General features: G+C 47.1%; 2 protein-coding genes and 5 non-coding genes across 7 annotated transcripts in view; 3 read left to right on the forward strand and 4 right to left on the reverse strand.

Moving 5' to 3' along the window:
- LOC132835212 (baculoviral IAP repeat-containing protein 1-like) overlaps positions 1-820 on the reverse strand; it is a 33,255-nt gene extending 32,435 nt beyond the window's left edge. The window contains exon 1 of the mRNA XM_060854577.1: positions 378-820. The gene's annotated coding sequence lies outside the window, so the exon portion shown is untranslated. The remainder of the gene's footprint in view (positions 1-377) is intronic.
- Positions 1-21,673, forward strand: part of LOC132835225 (baculoviral IAP repeat-containing protein 1-like) — a 104,805-nt gene that overhangs the window by 52,336 nt on the left and 30,796 nt on the right. The gene's annotated exons all lie outside the window — the stretch shown is intronic.
- Positions 8,556-8,629, forward strand: trnav-cac (transfer RNA valine (anticodon CAC)). The gene has a single exon. It is a non-coding gene; the product is annotated as a tRNA-Val (tRNA).
- trnav-cac (transfer RNA valine (anticodon CAC)) lies at positions 10,832-10,903 on the forward strand. Its single transcript has one exon. It is a non-coding gene; the product is annotated as a tRNA-Val (tRNA).
- trnak-cuu (transfer RNA lysine (anticodon CUU)) lies at positions 11,511-11,583 on the reverse strand. Its single transcript has one exon. It is a non-coding gene; the product is annotated as a tRNA-Lys (tRNA).
- Positions 13,289-13,361, reverse strand: trnav-cac (transfer RNA valine (anticodon CAC)). The gene has a single exon. It is a non-coding gene; the product is annotated as a tRNA-Val (tRNA).
- Positions 15,554-15,626, reverse strand: trnav-cac (transfer RNA valine (anticodon CAC)). Its single transcript has one exon. It is a non-coding gene; the product is annotated as a tRNA-Val (tRNA).

The following is a 21,673-nucleotide window of genomic DNA, read 5'->3' on the forward strand; positions in this document are numbered from 1 at the left end:
CCACCCTTCCCACTGCTTCCACCTACCATCATCCCATCTACCTTACCCCCAGAACAAGTCCCCTCCTTCTATAGACTTCTGGGCTCCCCCTCCCCGGACTGTTGATCTTCCCGTTGACCGAAACGTGGATCTTCCTGTTCCTTGGATGCTGTCTGACCTGCTGTGCTCTTCCAGCCTCACATCTTCTGGCCCTGACTTTAAGCCCCTGCGCCCCTTCCTGTCCACATGGGCAAGAATGGTCTATGGTTCTCGACTTGAACCAAAGAGGTAGTGGGGGGGGGGGGGTGCGAATGGCCATCTCTACTGTTGCCCCCTTCCACCCTTCCCCAACCCCACATTCACTCTCGCGCGTCAGGGAGAGAGATGGATGAGATTACCTTAATGTCAAACCCAACCAATGGGCTGATCCCTTGCCTCAGTGGGGTCCCAAATCGGTTCACTCTCTGTCGGTGCACGGTCTTTCAGCTTCTCAGTCAGTTGCTCCCGTCCTTCTGCTCAAAGGGGTGATCTCTCCCTGCAGTCGACTTCCCAGAGCCAGCTCTGAATATTGACGGGCAGTGTGTTTTGGCTTTCTCCGAGTGACCAGGACCGGCTCTTGCTTCACCAGAGTTCAGGTGATTTCTGTCACTCACCGTCCGACCGGCCCATTGCTTGTTGCACAACTTCCTGTATGAATTGCGGAACACACACACACACAGATCAACAATGTGTCTGTGTGCGGAGACAGTGAAAGAGAGAGAGACAGGAAGAAGGGAGAGAGACAAAGTGACGGAGTGGAGAGAGACGGTGGGGTGGGGTGGGGTACGGTGGGGTGGGTGGGTGGGAGGGAAAGGGAGGGAGAAGAAGAGAAAGAGAGGGAAAGGGAGGGTGGTTGGGGAGAATGGGAAGAGGTTAATGGATGGAAAGGGGAGGTTAGTGAGGGGTGGGGAGAGGGCAAGGGAGAGGAAATGGGTCGTATGCAACGGGAGGGGGCAAGGGAGGGAGAAGACGGAGGGGGAGATGGGGAGGGTGGGGGTGGAGTAGGTTAGTGTGAGGAGAGAAGTAGGAGGGGCGAGCGGGTAGTGGGAAAGGAGAGGGGAGTAGGGGTGAGGGGAGGGGAAGGGTAAGGGGAGTGGGGAGACGTGAGGGAGGCGATGGGGAGATGCGGAGGGAAGGGTGAGAGTGGGGGGGGGAGAGGGTGAGGGCAAAGGGGGGAAGAGGGAGAGAAGGAAGAAGGTAAGGGGGAAGAGAGAAAGGTGGAAGGTGGTGTGGCTATGGGAGGAACGGGAAGGGGAGGGTGTGAGGGATGAGGGGAGGGGGTGGTGGAAAAGGGGGAGAGCAGAGGTGGAATGGGAGGGAATAGTGGGGAGGGAGAAGGGAAGAGGATGGAAGGGGAGGGGGAGGGGAACAGAGGTGGCAGGGGAAGGCATAAGGTGGGGTAAGAGGCGGGGGAGTGGGGAGGGGGACAGGAAAGAGGGACAGGAAGGGGGTGGCAGGTTGTAGGGGGGCAGGAGAAGTGGAGGGGGAGGGAAATGGGGAGCAGGGAGGGGCAAGAGGAGACGATGGATGGGGAGGGGGATGGGGCATCAGGAGGCGAAGGGGAGAGGGAAGTGAGAGAGGGAGGGGTTGAGAGGAGGGAGGGGAAGTGGGTGGGATGGTTGAAGGGGGAGGGAAGGGAGTATGGAGGAGAGGGGAGAGTGGGGGAGTGATTGGGGGAGGGGGAGTGGTGGGAGGACAGGGGTAACAGAGAAGATGGGGAGGGGTACAGAGTGGAAAGTGGGGGGAGGGGGAAGTGATGGGGGAGTAGATGGAGGAGTGGTGGGGAGGACGGGGGTATGGAGGAGATGGGGAGGGGGTACAGAGGGGGAGAGGAGCTGGAAAGGAGAGGGGAAGAGGAAAGCGGAGCTGCAGGGTGAAAATGAATTGAGGGGGAGGGAGGGGTTAGGGAGAAGGTACAGAGAGGGAGGAGGGGGAGAGAGCAACTGAAGGAGAGAGAGCGAGAAGAAAGGGGGGATTGCATACATTGACAGGAAATCATGTGAGTTCAGTGAAATGACTGGTTCATGCCAAGGGCAGCCATTTTAATAACCTTTTATGACCCAGTTGCGATGACGATCAGATTAAAATAAGTCGTGCACAGAATATCGTCACAGAAACGCTCTAAAATGATAAAAGGTTTGAGGCAATTCTGGATGCTTCAGGACGTATTCATTGCAAACTTCCAGCCTGTTTAAGGAAACCTCTTCTGCTTTTTGCAGTCTCATCTGAACTTTAAATCCTCAATCGGGGAATGAGCCCTGAGAATTGGTTGATGCAGTTTCACTTCCTTCTTTGACGGGGTTGCTCTTTGCAATAAAGTTGAAAATAGTTGTTTCAGTGTCCTTGAGATTGTTTAATAAGTTAAAGTTAGCTTCTGGTAACTTAGGCCACAATAGCAAGAAAGTGGAATTGAGGGTGATCAGATCAGTCATGATCTTATTGCGGGGCAGAGCAGATTGGATGGGCTGAATGGCCTACTCTTGCATCTTATGGTCATTAATCGGGAAAGAGCTGAATTGAGAAACTCAGAGATTTCCTGCAATTAAGAGCCTGGCTGGATGCCTTGGACCCAGAGTTGGGCTCCACACTTTAAGGAAAGGGACTGAGGAGAGGGAGTGGATTCAGGAATAGTGAATGGCAATGGGCTCAGGAATGCAGGACCTCAATTCCTCAAAGAGCCTGGAAAAGTGCGGATCACCCAGAATCCAGCACCTTCAGTGATTGCATGAAATCAGGACGCCGTGGTAAGCTGACGAGAAATCGATGACCTGAGAGCTAATGAATTATGGGACTCTGCCGTGAAACTTATACACCAACTTATAGTGATGCTGGAGAACAGAGGAACCTAGGGGTTCAAGTATATAACTTCTTGAAGCTTACGTCCCATGTAGACAGGGTGGTGAAAAAGGCACTTAGCCCATTTGCCTTCATTGCTCAGTCCTTTGAGTAGAGGTGTTGAGCAGGAGAAAGTGAGAACTGCAGATGCTGGAGATCTGAGTTGAGAATGTGGTGCAGGTCAGGCAGCATCCGAGGAACAAGATAATCGATGTTTCGTGCATAAGCCCTTAGTCCAAAACATCGAGTCTCCTGCTCTTCGGATGCTGCCTGACCTGCCGTGCTTTTCCAGCACCACACTCTCAACATGGGTGTTGAGAAGTCAGGCTGAGATTGTACAGGACATTGGTGAGGCTTCTTCTGGAGTAAGACTAAAACTCACACAACACCAGATTATAGACCAACAGGTTTATTTGGAAGCACTAACTTTCGGAGCGCTGTTGATGAAGAAAGAGCGCTCCGAAAGCTCAAGCCTCCAAATTAACCTGTTGGACTATAACCTGGTGTTTTATGATTTTTAACTTTGTACACCCCAGTCCAATACTGGCATCTCCAAATCATGACATTTTGTGGAATACAGCATCCAGTTGTAGTACCAAGTGAAAGGAATGATGTTATTAAGCTGGAGAGGGTTCAGCAGAGATTTATCAGGATGGAAAGTTTGAGTTCTCAAGAAAGACTGGATCGGCTGGAAGCTTTTTCACTGGAGGTTGAGAGGTGACCCTATCGAGGTTTAAAATCTCATGAGGGGGCTAGATAAGGATAGTGGTTGGTGTCTTTTCCCTAAGGTGGTGGATTTCAAGACTGGGGGCAGAAGATTTTAAAAAGACATGAGGGGCAAACTTTTTTACACAGAGGGTGGTTCACACGAGGAATGAATTTCCCGAGGAAGAGGTGGATGCAGGCACAGTTACAATATTTAAAAGACATTTGGACAAGAGTGTGGACAGGAAAGGTTTGGAGGGATATGGGTCAGGAACAGGCAGGTGGGACTAATTTAGTTTGGGAGAATGTTCGACATAGACTGGTTGAACTGAGGGGTCTGTTTCTGTGCCCTTTGACTCTATGACTCTATTACAATTACATCTCAATACCTATGTTGCCCCAGTGGGCACACAGTGTTGGGATGATAATATCACTGCACTGGCTCATCCAGTGGGACCGGACTGATAATGTAAGGCATTGGTTCAAATCCCATCATTGCACTCAAAATGGGATTTTAAGACAATGAATAAACCTGGAGTTGAAAGCTGGGATTGGTAATGGTGACTGTGACAACAGTTATTACTCACTGTAAAACTGCACCAGGCACACTCTGAGGGAAGTGAAGTTTGCTATTGTTATAAAGTCTGACTTGTGTGTAACTCTAGGAGCAAGATACAGGAGAAGTGGGCCATTCAGTTGTTGGGGTGATTACACTACTAGGGTGTTTAATGTAGGGCTAGGGAGGGTAATACTATTACTGCAACAGACACTTCTAGTTCCAGCCCTGAAATGGTTAATAACAGCCATGCGGGCTGAAGCTGGCAACTGCATGACTACCTGTCTGGAGCTTGCAATTGATATACATTTTGTTAATTAAATCATGGAGCCTGTAACTGCCAGCCAGTGTCAATTGTTCCATCGAAACTCATGATGGATAAAGGAACCTGTAACTGTCAGACAGTGTGAATTGCTCTATTGGAACTCATAGTTGATAAAAGTACCTGTTAATTTACTTGCTGAAACTATTGATTAAATCACGGAAAACGACTAGCCTGTCAGACCCATAGTAATGAGCGTTGATTCTCTAAACAATGAACTATTGATTACGGGATCGGAACCGCTGGCCCCAGGACGTCTGTGCCATTGTCAAGCACAGCAGGAGCTGGACAGGCACCTCGATGCGGCCAATGGGAAGACGGATCCCATCGCGCGCAGATGAACGGACCAATGAGGAAGGCGGACAAGGAAAATCTGACCGGGGACTCCAGGCAGTGCGAAGTATAACTGTGCCAAGTCCGAACGGGGGGGAGAACGCCTTCTCCAACGAATGCATGCTTGATAATTCGTTGTATCATTTCCCAGTTAAGATTCTGTGAATAAATGACAGTCTGCGCCAAACTAAAGATGCCAGTGTGGGTCTCTCCTTCCAAAAGAACACACTAAGATGGGACCCCGCGGGTCCGTCATAACACAGTCCATCGGCACTGCAGTGCCATCCAATGAGATGGCACCGGACCGTACAAACCTTCACTCTCCGGCTGGGTTCCTTGTCGTCGACTCTACACTGAAAAAGCCCCAGCAAGCCACTCAGTTCAAGGGACAATTAAGGATGGGTAACACCCTCTGGCCTCGGCAGGCAATGCCCCCATTCCATGAACTATCACCAACCTCATCCATTCCCTTGTAAGGTCAGGTATCCACATGTGCCCTTCAGGAGTCCACTCTCTGTGAACTTTCAGATATCTGACTCTCTGCTGCCCCTGTCTGGGTGCCTGGGTACCAATCCCAGGCTGAACATTAACTTTTCTCTGAATAGAAAATGATTGACCAGATCTCAGTCTGTTACAGCCTGTGAACGTGCCCAAACACAGCCTTATCTTGTGAAGGCACTGCTCCAATCAAACACACTGCACTGACAAACCACAAATACCTGCAGCAGCTCAACCTGCTGTTTCTATTTGCAACATGTCTTTCTGCCACTTAGAGTCAAAGAGATGTACAGCATGGAAACAGACCCTTCTGTCCAACTCGTCCATGGCAACCGTAAGACCATAAGACCATAAGACATTGGAGTGGAAGTAAGACCATTCGGCCTATGGAGTCCATTCCGCCATTCAATCATGGCTGATGGGCATTTCAACTCCACTTACCCGCATTCTCTCCATAGCCCTTAATTCCTCGAGACATCAAGATATTGATACCCAACCCAATCTAGTCCCACCTGCCAGCACCTGGCCCATATCCCTCCAAACCCCTTCTATTCATATACCCATCCAAATGCCACTTAAATGTTGTAATTGTACCAGCCTCCACCACTTCATCTGGCAGTTCATTCCATACACGTACCATTCTCTAGGTGAAAAGGTTGCCCCTACCCCAGGGAAAAGACTTTGCCTATTTACCCTGTCCATGCCCCTCATAATTTCGTAAACCTCTATAAGGTCACCCCTCAGCCTCCGATGCTCCAGGGAAAATCGCCCCAGCCTGTTCAACCTTTCCGTACAGCTCAAATCCTCCAACCCTGGCAACATTCTTGTAAATCTTTTCTGAACCCTTTCAAGTTTCACAACATCTTTCCAATAGGAAGGAGACCAGAATTGCATGCAATATTCCAACAGTGGTTTAACCAATGTCCTGTACAATTGCAACATGACCTCTCAACTCCTGTACTCAATATTCTGACCAATAAAAGAAAGCATACCAACCACCTTCTCTACTACCCTAACTACCTGTGACTCCACTTTCAAGGAGCTATGAACCTGCATTCCAAGGTCTCTTTGTTCAGCAACACTCCCTAGGACCTTACCATTAAGTGGATAAGTCCAACCCTGATTTGCTTTCCCAAAATGCAGCACCTCACATTTATCTGAATTAAACTCCATCTGCCACTTCTCAGCCCATTGGCCCATCTGGTCAAGATCTGTTGTAATCTAAGGTAACCCTCTTCGGTGTCCACTACACCTCCAATTTTGGTGTCATCTGCAAACTTACTAATTGTACCTCTTATGCTCGCATCCAAATCATTTATGTAAATGACAATAAGTAGAGGACCTGCACCGATCCTTGTGGCACTCCACTGTTCACAGGCCTCCAATGTGAAAAACAACCCTCCACCACCACCTTCTGTCTTCTACCTTTAAGGCAGTTCTGTATCCAAATGGCTAGTTCTCCCTGTATTCCATGAGATCTAACCTTGCTAATCAATCTGCATTGGGGAACCTTGTCAAACGCCTTAATGAAGTCCATATAGATTACATCAACCACTCTGCCCTCATCAATACTCTTTGTTACTTTTTCAAACAACTCAATCAAGTTTGTGAGATATGATTTCCCACAGACAAAGCCATGTTGACTAACTCTAATCCATCCTTGTCTTTCCAAATACATGTACATCCTGTCCCTCAGGATTCCCTCCAACAACTTGCCCACCACCGACATCAGGCTCACTGGCCTATAGTTCCCTGGCTTGTCCTTAGCACCCTTCTTAAACAGTGGCACAATGCTAGCCAACCTCCAGTCTTTCGGCACCTCACCTGTGACTATCGATGATACAAATATTTCAGCAAGAGGCCCTGCAATCACTTCTCTAGCTTCCCACAGAGTTCAAGGGTACACCTGATCAGTTCCTGGGGATTTATTCACCTTTATGCATTCCAAGACATCCAGCACTTCCTCCTCTGTAATCTGGACATTTTGCAAGATGTCATCATCTATTTCCCTCCAGTCTATATCTTCCATATCCTTTTCTACAATAAATACTGATGCAAAATACTCGGTTAGTATCTCCCCCATTTTCTGTGGCTCCACACAAAGGCCACCTTGCTGATCTTTGAGGGGCCCTATTCTCTCCCTCGTTACCCTTTTGTCCTCAATGTATTTGTAAAAACACTTTGGATTTGCCTTAATTCTATTTGCCAAAGCTAGCTCGTGTCCCATTTTTGCCCTCCTGATTTCCCCTTTAAGTATACTCCTACTGCATTTATAATCTTCTGAGGATTCACTCGATCTCTACTATCTATACCTTACACATGCTTTCTTCTTTTTCCTAACTAAACCCTCAATTCCTTTAGTCTTCCAACATTCCCTATACCTACCAGGCTTTCCTTTCACCCTGACAGGAATATACTTTCTCTGGATTCTCGTTATAGCATTTTGGAAGGCTTCCCATTTTCCAGCCATCCCTTTACCTGCGAACATCTGCCCCCCATCAGCTTTCGAAAGTTCTTGCCTTATACCGTCAAAATTGGCCTTTCTCCAATTTAGAACTTCAACTTTTAGATCTGGTCTATCCTTTTCCATCACTATTTTAAATCTAATAGAATTATGTTCGCTGGCCCCAAAGTGCTCCCCCTCTGACACCTCAGTCACCTGCCCTGCCTTATTTCCCAAGAATAGGTCAGGTTTTGCACCTTCTCTAGTAGGTACATCTACATATTGAATCAGAAAATTTTCTTGTACACACTTAACAAATTCCTCTCCATCTAAACCTTTAACACTATGGCAGGCGCAGTCTATGTTTGGAAATTTAATAACCCCTACATTAACCACCCTATTATTCTTACAAATAGCTAAGATCTGCTTACAAGTTTGTTTCTCAATTTCCCTCTGACGATTTGGGGGTCTATAATATAATCCCACTAAGGTGATCATCCCTTTCTTACTTCTCAGTTCCACCCAAATAACTTCTCTGGATGTATTTGCAGGAATATCCTCCCTCAGCACAGCTGTAATGCTATCCCTTATCAAGAACGCCACTTGACGACACAGCACAGACCTCACTGGGTATGGATGACAAATGCACTTGTCAAAGCAGCTGGGAGGAAGTGAAATGCTGTATGTATCTGCCTGTGATGACTGAAAAGAGAAAGGTCTGCCTGTTTCACAAGTGAAATCAGGAGGAGTGTCACAGCTTCTTTCCAGAGATGACATCAATCCAGAATAAATGAGTGGGTGCCCCAGGCAGGAAGGAACAGGTACCAAACTGGTCCGGTCGTGCAGTTTCCATAGTGTAGTGGTTATCACGTTCGCCTCACGCGCGAAAGGTTCCCCAGTTCGATCCTGGGTGGGGCCATTGTGTTGCATCCTTTTATACCTCTCTCCTCCCTCAGGGAACTGACCCAAACTCTCACACCTCATTCTGTTTGGTCCCGACTGTTCCATCCAGAACTGCAAGGTGTCAAAGGAGACAAGCGCTGGGGATGACCTCTCACGGGAAGCTGAGAATTGATTCCTGAGAGCAGGAGATGTGGGGCGGGGTCAGTGAGGGGTCAGGGGAGATTGCAGAGTGGGTCAGAGAGCTGATGGAAAGAAGGTGCGTGTTTCAAAAGACGTCAGTCACCCAACATGGGCCTTGGAGCCACATCCCTGAGATCCAGGCTCTCCCACATTGTCACCAACTGAGCCAGCCAGAGATGATGCTGGGTGTTACCTCATCAGTTGCTGTCTTGAGGTAGTTCCCACTGATTTCCCCAGCGATCATTTCGGGTTTCAAAAAAATGTTGGAAATCTCCAGTTCAATCTGACGGTGCTGGCAATGCTGTAATAGAATCAGCTCATTGATCTCGACCCTCCTCCAACTGAGGTCTTTGCACTCTCTAATAGGTGGGGAGCTCCTTGTATTTATAGATGAGACCATTCTGCCTGTTTAATCTGTGCTGGCGGAGGTGGGCTGGGGAGGGGTTCTCGCTGAAAGATTGGACATGTGAGAACGGACAGCAACATGAGCCATTGGGAGGTGTGGAAAGGCTGTGCTGAGTGAGTGAGAAGCCCCGTCTGTGTGTGTATCTGTGTGTGTCGAGGGGTGGGTAGAGGACTGTGTGAGTGAACAGGGCCCCCAGAGTGTCCCGGATGGGAAAGGCACTTTGTTCAAGCCTCCAGGGCCGCTGCCGCGAGATTTGATGGAAGAGACGGTGGTTTCCAAAGGGAACACAGGGGCAAAAAATAATTGTTTGAGAATCTTGTGCCCCGGGGCTGACAAAGCAACAGGCTGTAAAATGCATGGGAGAGAGAACATTTGATAGACATGCGTGAATAGATGCCTGAAACGTTGATTTTTCCTGCTCCTTGGATGCTGTCTGACTAGTTGCGCTTTTCCAGCACCACCCTTTTCTCCAGCATCTGCAGTACCCACTTTAGCCATGTATGAAGAAATGTTGGCTGGATAAGTGTATTTGTAAAATCCCTTTGGATTCTCCTTAATTCTATTTGCTAAAGCTATCTCATGTCCCATTTTTGCCCTTCTGATTTCCCTCTTAAGTATACTCCTACTGCCTTTATACCCTTCTAAGGATTCACTCGATCTATCCTGTCTATACCTTACATATGCTTCCTTCTTTTTCCTAACTAAACCCTCAATTCCTTTAGTCATCCAACATTCCTTATACCTACCAGCTTTTCCTTTCACCCTAACAGGAATATACTTTCTCTGGATTTTCATTTCTGAATGCTTCCCATTTTTCAGTCGTCCCTTTACCTGCGAACACCTGCCCCCAATCAGCTTTTGAAAGTTCTTGCCTAATACCGTCAAAATTGGTCTTTCTCCAATTTAGAACTTCAACTTTTAGATCTGGTCTATCCTTTTCCATCACTATTTTAAATTTAATGGAATTATGGTCACTGGCCCCAAAGTGCTCCCCCACTGACACCTCAGTCACCTGCCCTGCCTTATTTCCCAAGAGTAGGTCATGTTTTGCACCTTCTCTAGTAGGTACATCCACACACTGAATCAGAAAATTTTCTTGTACACACTTAACAAATTCCTCTCCATCTAACACTATGGAATCACAGTCTATGTTTGGAAAATTAATAACCCCTACATTAACCACCCTATTATTCTTACAGATAGCTAAGATCTGCTTACAAGTTTGTTTCTGAATTTCCCCCAGACGATTTGGGGGTCTATAATACAATCCCACGAAGGTGATCATCCCTTTCTTACTTCTCAGTTCCACCCAAATAACTTCTCTGGATGTATTTGCAGGAATATCCTCCCTCAGCACAGCTGCAATGCTATCCCTCATCAAGAACGTTACTTGACGACACAGCACAGACCTCACTGGGTATGGATGACAAATGCACTTGTCAAAGCAGCTGGGAGGAAGTGAAATGCTGTATGTATCTGCCTGTGATGACTGAAAAGAGAAAAGTTTGCCTGTTTCACAAGTGAAGTCAGGAGGAGTTTCACAGCTTCTTTCCAGAGATTACATCTGATCAGAGTAAATGAGTGGGTGCCCCAGGCAGGAAGGAACAGGTACCAAGTATCTGCAGCCGTGCAGTTTCCATAGTGTAGTGGTTATCACGTTCGCCTCACACGCGAAAGGTCCCCAGTTCGATCCTGGGGGGAACATTGTGTTGCATGTTTTTATACCTCTCTCCTCCCTCAGGGAACTGACCCAAACTCTCACACCTCATTCTGTTTGGTCCCGACTGTTCCATCCAGAATTGGCACAGTGCAAGGTGTCAAAGGAGACAAGCGCTGAGATTTATAGTCTCATGCTCTACCGACTGAGCTAGCCGGGCTACATTGGCCCTTCCTCAAACTGTCCAATCCACTTTTCGTAGTTACTTTGATTCCTCTATTTGTGCCACCTTTCCCAAGTATGAAGACATGATGGCTAGGTTGAGCACTGTAAAGCAGGTTACTGTGTGTCAGACTGGCTGAGCCGTCTAAGCCTCTGCGTTCTGGCATCGTTTTCCTTGGCGGCATGGGTTCGAATACCACTGCTGACAGTCGTGTCTTATTTTAAAGTCATGAATGCAGCATCCCTACAAAGCTTTTTGTTCAGTACTTCCAAATACACCTGTTTGACTTTCACCTAGTGTGGTGTGACGTTTAACTTTGCACTCCATTAGACTGCAGGGAAAATTGAGCCCGTTGATTCACTCAGAGCAATTAACGATCAGGGAGAGTGATCAAATTGGTGCGCGCTGTTGTTAAAATGAAATGTACACGCCGCCCAACGTGGGGCTCGAACCCACGACCCTGAGATTAAGAGTCTCATGCTCTACCGACTGAGCTAGCCGGGCTATATTGGATTTTCTCAAACTGTCCAATCCACTTTTCGTAGTCACTTTGTTTCCTCTATTTGTGCCACTAAGTTTGTTTTCTGTTTTCAATGTGAAAGTGCTGCTGTTGGGAATCGGAAATTAAAACAGGCCGGATTGGACACAACTCATTCAGGCTCCTCCTCCTGACGGGGGAACCTGCAGGAACCTCTCTCCCACACACTCACTGCAATAACCTTCCTGAATAAGATGATCAGCCCTGGTTATAAACCTCATTTGATGGAGCAGACGGGATTGTGAAGGACCGCACTTGGGGGAGGGGAGATTATTTGTTTGAGACGTTTTGTGCCCATCTTGTCTGACAACACAATAGGTTGAAAATGTTTGCGTCTGAGCGAGTTTGATAGATGTGCATGTGAACTGATCCTGCCCGGACTGAGGCTTCCTGTGAGCATGGCGGCAGTAGGGGGCGCTGTCGGCGTCAGGGTGGCCGAGCGGTCTGAGGCGCTGCGTTCAGTCTCCTCTGGAGGCGTGGGTTCGAATCCCCCTCCTGACAGGTCTGTAGCGCCTTAGACCACTCAGCCATTCTGACACGCAGTAGCCCCCCTTTACAGTGCTCAATCTAGCCATCATGTCCTCATACATTGGAAAGGTGGGTGCTGCAGATGCTGGAAATTAGAGTAGTGCTGGAAAAGCTCAGCAGGTCAGGCAGCATCCGAGGAGCAGGAATAATGGACGTTTCGGGCAAAAGCCCTTCTTCTGTTCACATATGTCTATCAAATGTTCTCTCTCCCATGCATTTTACAGCCTGTTGCTTTGTCAGCCCCGGTGCATAACATTCTCAAACAATTTTTTTTTGGTCCCTGTATGTCCTTTAGAGACCACCGTCTCTTCCATCAAATCTCGCAGCAGCGGCCCTGGAGGCTTGAACAAAGTGCCTTTCCCATCCGGGACACTCTGGGGGGCCCTGCTTACTCACACAGTCCTCGACACACACAGATACACACACAGACGGGGCTTCTCACTCACACAGCGCTGCCTTTCCACATCTCCCACGGGCTCATGTTGCTGTCCATTCCAATTTGTCCAACCCTTTAGCGAGAACCCCGCCCTCCCCTCCGCCAGCACAGATTAAACGGGCGGAATGGTCTCCCCTATGAATAAAAGGAGCTCCCCTCCCATTTGGAGGAGGGTCGGGATCAATGAGTTGATACGATTGCAGCATTGCCAGCACCGTCAGATTGAACGGGACATGTCCAACATTTTTTTAAAACCCGAAATGATCGCTGGGGAAATCAGTGGGAACTACCTCAGTACAACAATTGATGAGTTAGCATCTCTGGCTGGCTCAGTTGGTGACAATGTGAGAGAGCTATGATCCCAGGGATGTGGCTCCAAGGCACACGTTGGTGACTGACGTCATTTGAAACGCACACCCTCTTTCCATCAGCCCTCTGACCCACTCTGCAATCTCCCCTGACCCTATCCCCACATCTCCTGCTCTCAGGAATCAATTCTCAGCTTCCCGTGAGGGGTCATCCCCAGCGCTTGTCTCCTTTGAAACCTTGCACTGTCCCAGTTCTGGATGGAACAGTTGGGACCAAACAGAATGAGGTGTGAGAGTTTGGATCGGTGGTGCTGGAAGAGCACAGCAGTTCAGGCAGCATCCAAAGAGTTTGGGTCATTTCCTTGAGGGAGGAGAGAGAGATAAAAAGATGCAACACAATGTTCCCACCCAGGATCGAACTGGGGACCTTTCGCGTGTGAGGCGAACGTGATAACCACTACACTATGGAAACTTTACGATAACAAAAACTTCCTACATGTCCCTTCCTGCCTGCCTCGGGCACCCACTCATTTATTCTGAATTGATGTCATCTCTAGAAAGAAGCTGTGACACTCCTCCTGACTTCTCTTGTGAAACAGGCAGACTTTTCTCTTTTCAGTCATCACAGGCAGATGCATACAGCATTTCACTTCCTCCCAGCTGCTTTGACAAGTGCATTTGTCGTCCATACCCAGTGAGGTCTGTGCTGTGTCGTCAAGTGGCGTTCTTGATAAGGGATAGCATTACAGCTGTGCTGAGGGAGGATATTCCTGCAAATACATCCAGAGAAGTTATTTGGGTGGAACTGAGAAAAAAGAAAGGGATGATACCTTAGTGGGATTGTATTATAGACCCCCAAATCGTCAGAGGGAAATTGAGAAACAAACTTGTAAGCAGATCTTAGCTATTTGTAAGAATAATAGGGTGGTTAATGTAGGGGTTATTAACTTTCCAAACATAGACTGCGACTGCTATAGTGTTAAAAGTTTAGATGGAGAGGAATTTGTTAAGTGAAAATTTTCTGATTCAATATGTGGATGTACCTACTAGAGAAGGTGCAAAACCTGACCTACTCTTGGGAAATAAGGCAGGGCACGTGACTGAGGTGTCAGTGGGGGAGCACTTTGGGGCCAGTGACCATAATTCTATTAGATTTAAAATAGTGATGGAAAAGGATAGACCAGATCTAAAAGTTGAAGTTCTAAATTGGAGAAAGACCAATTTGGTATTAGGCAAGAACTTTCAAAAGCTGATTGGGGGTAAGTGTTCGCAGGTAAAGGGACGACTGAAAAATGGGAAGCATTCAGAAATGAAAATCCAGAGAAAGTATATTCCTGTTAGGGTGAAAGGAAAAGCTGGTAGGTATAAGGAATGTTGGATGACTAAAGGAATTGAGGGTTTAGTTAGGAAAAAGAAGGAAGCATATGTAAGGTATAGACAGGATAGATCGAGTGAATCCTTAGAAGGGTATAAAGGCAGTAGGAGTATACTTAAGAGGGAAATCAGGAGGGCAAAAAGAGGGCATGAGATAGCTTTAGCAAATAGAATTAAGGAGAATCCAAAGGGATTTTACAAATACACTTATCCAGCCAACATTTCTTCATACATAGCTAAAGTGGGTACTGCAGATGCTGGAGAAAAGAGTGGTGCTGGAAAAGCGCAACCAGTCAGACAGCATCCAAGGAGCAGGAAAAATCAATGTTTCAGGCATCTATTCACGCATGTCTATCAAATGTTCTCTCTCCCATGCATTTTACAGCCTGTTGCTTTGTCAGCCCCGGGGCACAAGATTCTCAATTATTTTTTGCCCCTGTGTTCCCTTTGGAAACCACCGTCTCTTCCATCAAATCTCGCGGCAGCGGCCCTGGAGGCTTGAACAAAGTGCCTTTCCCATCCGGGACACTCTGGGGGCCCTGTTCACTCACACAGTCCTCTACCCACCCCTCGACACACACAGATACACACACAGACGGGGCTTCTCACTCACTCAGCACAGCCTTTCCACACCTCCCAATGGCTCATGTTGCTGTCCGTTCTCACATGTCCAATCTTTCAGCGAGAACCCCTCCCCAGCCCACCTCCGCCAGCACAGATTAAACAGGCAGAATGGTCTCATCTATAAATACAAGGAGCTCCCCACCTATTGGGGAGTGCAAAGACCTCATTTGGAGGAGGGTCGGGATCAATGAGTTGATTCTATTACAGCATTGCCAGCACCGTCAGATTGAACTGGAGATTTCCAACATTTTTTTGAAACCCGAAATGATCGCTGGGGAAATCACTGGGACTACCTCACTACAGCAACTGATGAGGTAACACCCAGCATCATCTCTGGCTGGCTCAGTTGGTGACAATGTGGGAGAGCCTGGATGTCAGGGATGTGGCTCCAAGGACCATGTCTTTTGAAACACACACCTTCTTTCCAACAGCTCTCTGACCCACTCTGCAATCCCCCCTGACCTCTCACTGACCCTATCCTCACATCTCCTGCTCTCAGGAATCAATTCTCAGCTTCCCGTGAGAGATCATCCCCAGCGCTTGTCTCCTTTGAAACCTTGCACTGTCCCAGTTCTGGATGGAACAGTCGGGACCAAACAGAATGAGGTGTGAGAGTTTGGGTCATTTCCCTGAGGGAGGAGAGAGAGATAAAAAGATGCAACACAATGTTCCCACCCAGGATCGAACTGGGGACCTGCCGCGTGTGAGGCAAACGTGATAACCACTACACTACGGAAACTGCATGACTGCAGATGCTTGGTACCTGTTCCTTCCTGCCTGGGGCACCCTCTCATTTACTCTGAACTGATGTAATCTCTGGAAAGAAGCTGTGACACTCCTCCTGACTTCACTTGTGAAAGAGGCAGACTTTTCTCTTTTCAGTCATCACAGGCAGATGCATACAGCATTTCACTTCCTCCCAGCTGCTTTGACAAGTGCATTTGTCGTCCATACCCAGTGAGGTCTGTGCTGTGTCGTCAAGTGGCGTTCTTGATAATGGATAGCATTACAGCTGTGCTGAGGGAGGATATTCCTACAAATACATCCAGAGAAGTTATTTGGGTGGAACTGAGAAGTAAGAAAGGGATGATCACCTTCGTGGGATTATATTATAGACCCCCAAATCCTCAGAGGGAATTCAGAAACAAACTTGTAAGCTATCTGTAAGAATAGTAGGGTGGTTAATGTAGGGGTTATTAACTTTCCAAACATAGACTGCGACTGCTATAGTGTTAAAAGTTTAGATGGAGAGGAATTTGTTAAGTGTGTACAAGAAAATTTTCTGATTCAATATGTAGATGTACCTACTAGAGGAGATGCGAAACCTGACCTACTCTTGGGAAATAAGGCAGGGCAGGTGACTGAGGTGTCAGTGGGGGAGCACTTTGGGGCCAGCGACCATAATTCTATTAGATTTAAAATAGTGATGGAAAAGGATAGACCAGATCTAAAAGTTGAAGTGCTAAATTGGAGAAAGGCCAATTTTGACGGTATTAGGCAAGAACTTTCGAAAGCTGATTGGGGGCAGATGTTCGCAGGTAAAGGGACGGCTGGAAAATGGGAAGCATTCAGAAATGAGGTAACGAGAATCCAGAGAAACGCTGGTAGGTCTAGGGAATGCTGGTTCTGAAAAAAAATTGAGGGTTTAGTTAGGAAAAAGAAGAAAGCATATGTAAGGTATAGATAGGAGAGATCGAGTGAATCCTCAGAAGATTATAAATGCAGTAGGAGTATACTTAAGAGGGAAATCAGGAGGGCAAAAATGGGACACGAGCTAGCTTTGGCAAATAGAATTAAGGCAAATCCAAAGGGTTTTTACAAATACATTAAGGACAAAAGAGTAACGAGGGAGAGAATAGGGACCCTCAAAGATCAGCAAGGTGGCCTTTGTGTGGAGCCACAGAAAGTGGGGGAGATACTAAACGAGTATTTTGCATCAGTATTTATTGTAGAAAAGGATATGGAAGGTATAGACTGGAGGGAAATAGATGGTGACATCTTGCAAAATGTCCAGATTACAGAGGAGGAAGTGCTGGATGTCTTGGAATGCATAAAGGTGAATAAATCCCCAGGAACTGATCAGGTATACCCTTGAACTCTGTGGGAAGCTAGAGAAGTGATTGCTGGGCCTCTTCCTGAGATATTTGTATCATCGATAGTCACAGGTGAGGTGCCGAAAGACTGGAGGTTGGCTAGCATTGTGCCACTGTTTAAGAAGGGTGGTAAGGACAAGCCAGGGAACTATAGGCCAGTGAGCCTGACATCAGTGGTGGGCAAGTTGTTGGAGGGAATCCTGAGGGACAGGATGTACATGTATTTGGAAAGACAAGGATGGATTAGGGTTAGTCAACATGGCTTTGTCTGTGGGAAATCATATCTCACAAACTTGATTGAGTTGTTTGAAAAAGTAACAAAGAGTATTGATGAGGGCAGAGTGGTTGATGTAATCTATATGGACTTCATTAAGGCGTTTGACAAGGTTCCCCGTGGGAGATTGATTAGCAAGGTTAGATCTCATGGAATACAGGGAGAACTAGCCATTTGGATACAGAACTGCCTTAAAGGTAGAAGACAGAAGGTGGTGGTGGAGGGTTGTTTTTCACATTGGAGGCCTGTGAACAGTGGAGTGCCACAAGGATCGGTGCAGGTCCTCTACTTATTGTCATTTACATAAATGATTTGGATGCAGGCATAGGAGGTACAATTAGTAAGTTTGCAGATGACACCAAAATTGGAGGTGTAGTGGACACCGAAGAGGGTTACCTTAGATTACAAAATATCTTGACTAGATGGGCCAATGGACTGAGAAGTGGCAGATGGAGTTTAATTCAGATAAATGCGAGGTGCTGCATTTTGGGAAAGCAAAACAGTGTAGGACTTATCCACTTAATGGTGAGGTCCTAGTGAGTGTTGCTGAACAAAGAGACCTTGGAATGCAGGTTCATAGCTCCTTGAAAGTGGAGTCGCAGGTAGGTAGGATAGTGGAGAAGGCATTCGGTATGCTTTCTTTTATTGGTCAGAGTATTGAGTACAGGAGTTGGGAGGTCATGTTGTGGCTGTACAGGACATTGGTTAAGCCACTGTTGGAATATTGCATGCAATTCTGGTCTCCTTCCTATTGGAAAGATGTTGTGAAACTTGAAAGGGTTCAGAAAAGATTTACAAGAATATTGCCAAGGTTGGAGGATTTGAGCTGGAGGGAGAGGCTGAAATGGTCGGGGCTGTTTTCCCTGCAGCATTGGAGGCTGAGGGGTGACCTTATAGAGGTTTACGAAATTATGAGGGGCATGGACAGGGTAAATAGGCAAAGTCTTTTCCCTGGGGCCGGGGCAACTTTTTCACCTAGAGAATGGTACGTGTATGGAATGAGCTGCCAAATGAAGTGGTGGAGGCTGGTACAATTACAACATTTAAATGGCATTTGGATGGGTATATGAATAGAAGGGGTTTGGAGGGATATGGGCCAGGTGCTGGCAGGTGGGACTAGATTGGGTTGGGATATCAATATCTTGATGTCTCGAGGAATTAAGGGCTACGGAGAGAATGTGGGTAAGTGGAGTTGAAATGCCCATCAGCTATGATTGAATGGTGGAGTGGACTCGATCGGCCAAATGGTCTTACTTCCACTCCAAAGTTTTATGGTCTTATGGTCTTATGGTTGCCATGGATGGGTTGGACAGAAGGGTCTGTTTCCATGCTGTACATCTCTTTGACTCTAAGTGGCAGAAAGACATGTTGCAAATAGAAACAGCAGGTTGAGCTGCTGCAGGTATTTGTGGTTTGTCAGTGCAGTGTGTTTGATTGGAGCAGTGCCTTCACAAGATAAGGCTGTGCTTGGGCACGTTCACAGGCTGTAACAGACTGAGATCTGGTCAATCATTTTCTATTCAGAGAAAAGTTAATGTTCAGCCTGGGATTGGTACCCAGGCACCCAGACAGGGGCAGCAGAGAGTCAGATATCTGCAAGTTCACAGAGAGTGGACTCCTGGAGGGCACATGTGGATACCTGACCTTACAAGAGAATGGATGAGGTTGGTGATAGTTCATGGGATGGGGCGTCGCCTGGCGTGGCCAAAGAGTGTTATCCATCCTTAATTGTCCCTTGAACTGAGTGGCTTGCTGGGGCTTTTTCAGTGCAGAGTCGACGACAAGGAACCCAGCAGGGGAGTGAATGTTTGTAAGATCTGGTGCCATCTCATTGGACGGCGCTGCAGTGCCGATGGGCTGAATGGTCCACTTCTCCTTAACTTGCTCCTAGAGTTACACACAAGTCAGACTTTATAACTATAGCAAACTTCACTTCCCTCAGATGTGTGCCTGGTGCAGTTTTACAGTGAGTAATAACTTGTCACAGTCACCATTACCAATCCCAGCTTTCAACTCCAGGTTTATTCATTGTCTTAAAATCCCATTTTGAGTGCAATGATGGGATTTGAACCAATGCCTTACATTATCAGTCCGGTCCCACTGGATGAGCCAGTGCAGTGATATTATCATCCCAACACTGTGTGCCCACTGGGGCAACATAGGTATTGAGATGTAATTGTAATAGAGTCATAGAGTCAAAGGGCACAGAAACAGACCCCTCAGTCCAACCAGTCTATGTCGAACATTATCCCAAACTAAATTAGTCCCACCTGCCTGTTCCTGACCCATATCCCTCCAAACCTTTCCTGTCCACGCTCTTATCCAAATGTCTTTTAAATATTGTAACTGTGCCTGCATCCACCTCTTCCTCGGGAAAGTCATTCCACATGTGAACCACCCTCTGTGTAAAAAAGTTTGCCCCTCATGTCTTTTTATAATCTTCTGCCCCCAGTCTTGAAATCCCCCACCTTAGGGAAAAGACACCAACCACTATCCTTATCTAGCCCCCTCATGAGATTTTAAACCTCGATAGGGTCACCTCTCAACCTCCAGTGAAAAAGCTTCCAGCCTATCCAGCCTTTCTTTATAACTCAAACTTTCCATCCTGATAAATCTCTGCTGAACCCTCTCCAGCTTAATAACAGCATTCCTTTCACTTGGTACTACAACTGGATGCTGTATTCCAGAAAATGTCATGATTTGGAGATGTCAGTGTTGGACTGGAGTGTACAAAGTTAAAAATCATACAACATCAGGTTATAGTCCAACAGGTTTATTTGGAGGCTTAAGCTTTCGGAGTGCTCTTTCTTCATCAACAGTGCTCCGAAAGTTAGTGCTTCCAAATAAACCTGTTGGTCTATAATCTGGTGTTGTGTGAGTTTTAGTCTTACTCCAGAAGAAGCCTCACCAATGTCCTGTACAATCTCAACCTGACTTCTCAACACCCATGTTGAGAGTATGGTGCTGGAAAAGCACAGCAGGTCAGGCAGCATGCGAAGAGCAGGAGATTCAATGTTTTGCACGAAGGGCTTATGCACGAAACATCGATTCTCTTGTTCCTCGGATGCTGCCTGACCTGCTGTGCTTTTCCAGCACCACATTCTCAACTCAGATCTCCAGCATCTGCAGTTCTCACTTTCTCCTTCTCAACACCTCTACTCAAAGGACTGAGCAATGAAGGCAAACGGGCTAAATGCCTTTTTCACCACCCTGTCTACATGGGACGTAAGCTTCAAGAAGTTATATACTTGAACCCCTAGGTTCCTCTGTTCTCCAGCATCACTATAAGTTGGTGTATATGTTTCAAGGCAGAGTCCCATAATTCATTAGCTCTGAGGTCATCGATTTCTCGTCAGCTTACCACGGCGTCCTGATTTCATGCAATCACTGAAGGTGCTGGATTCTGGGTGATCCTCACTTCTCCAGGCTCTTTGAGGAATTGAGGTCCTGCATTCCTGAGCCCATTGCCATTCATTATCCCTGAATCCACTCCCTCTCCTCAGTCCCTTTCCTTAAAGTGTGGAGCCCAACTCTGGGTCCAAGGCATCCAGCCAGGCTCTTAATTGCAGGAATTCTCTGAGTTTCTCAATTCAGCTCTTTCCCAATTAATGACCATAAGATGCAAGAGTAGGCCATTCAGCCCATCCAATCTGCTCTGCCCCGCAATGAGATCATGACTGATCTAATCACCCTCAACTCCACTTTCTTGCTATTGTGGCCTAAGTTACCAAAAGCTAACTTTAAATTATTAAACAATCTCAAGGACACTGAAGCAAGTATTTTCAACTTTATTGCAAGGAGCAACCCCGTCAAATTAGGAAGTGAAACTGCATCAACCAATTCTCAATTTTGAGACTGCAAAAAGCAGAAGAGGTTTCCTTAAACAGGCTGGAAGGTTGCAATGAATACGTCCTGAAGCATCCAGAATTGCCTCAAACCTTTTATCATTTTAGATCATTTCTCTGACGATATTCTGTGCAAGACCTATTTTAATCTGATCGTCATCGCAACTGGGTCATAAAAGGTTATTAAAATGGCTGCCCTGGGCATGAGACAGTCATTTCACTGAACTCACATGATTTCCTGTCAATGTATGCAATCCCCCCTTTCTTCTCTCTCTCTCTCTCTCTCCTTCAGTTGCTCTCTCCCCCTCCTCCCTCTCTGTACCTTCTCCCTAACCCCTCCCTCCCTCCACTTCATTTTCACCCTGCAGCTCCGCTTTCCTCTTCCCTTCTCCTTTCCAGCTCCTCTCCCCCTCTTTACCCCCTCCCCATCTTCTCCACACCCCCGTCCTCCCCACCACTCCCCGTCCTACTACCCCACTACTTCCCCCTCCCCCCACTGTCCACTCTGTACCCCTCCCCCTCTTCTCTGTACCTCCTGTCCTCCCCCCACTCCCCCCTCCCCCACTCTCCCCCT

Source organism: Hemiscyllium ocellatum, chromosome 44, assembly GCF_020745735.1.
Source record: "Hemiscyllium ocellatum isolate sHemOce1 chromosome 44, sHemOce1.pat.X.cur, whole genome shotgun sequence".
NCBI lineage: Eukaryota > Metazoa > Chordata > Chondrichthyes > Orectolobiformes > Hemiscylliidae > Hemiscyllium > Hemiscyllium ocellatum.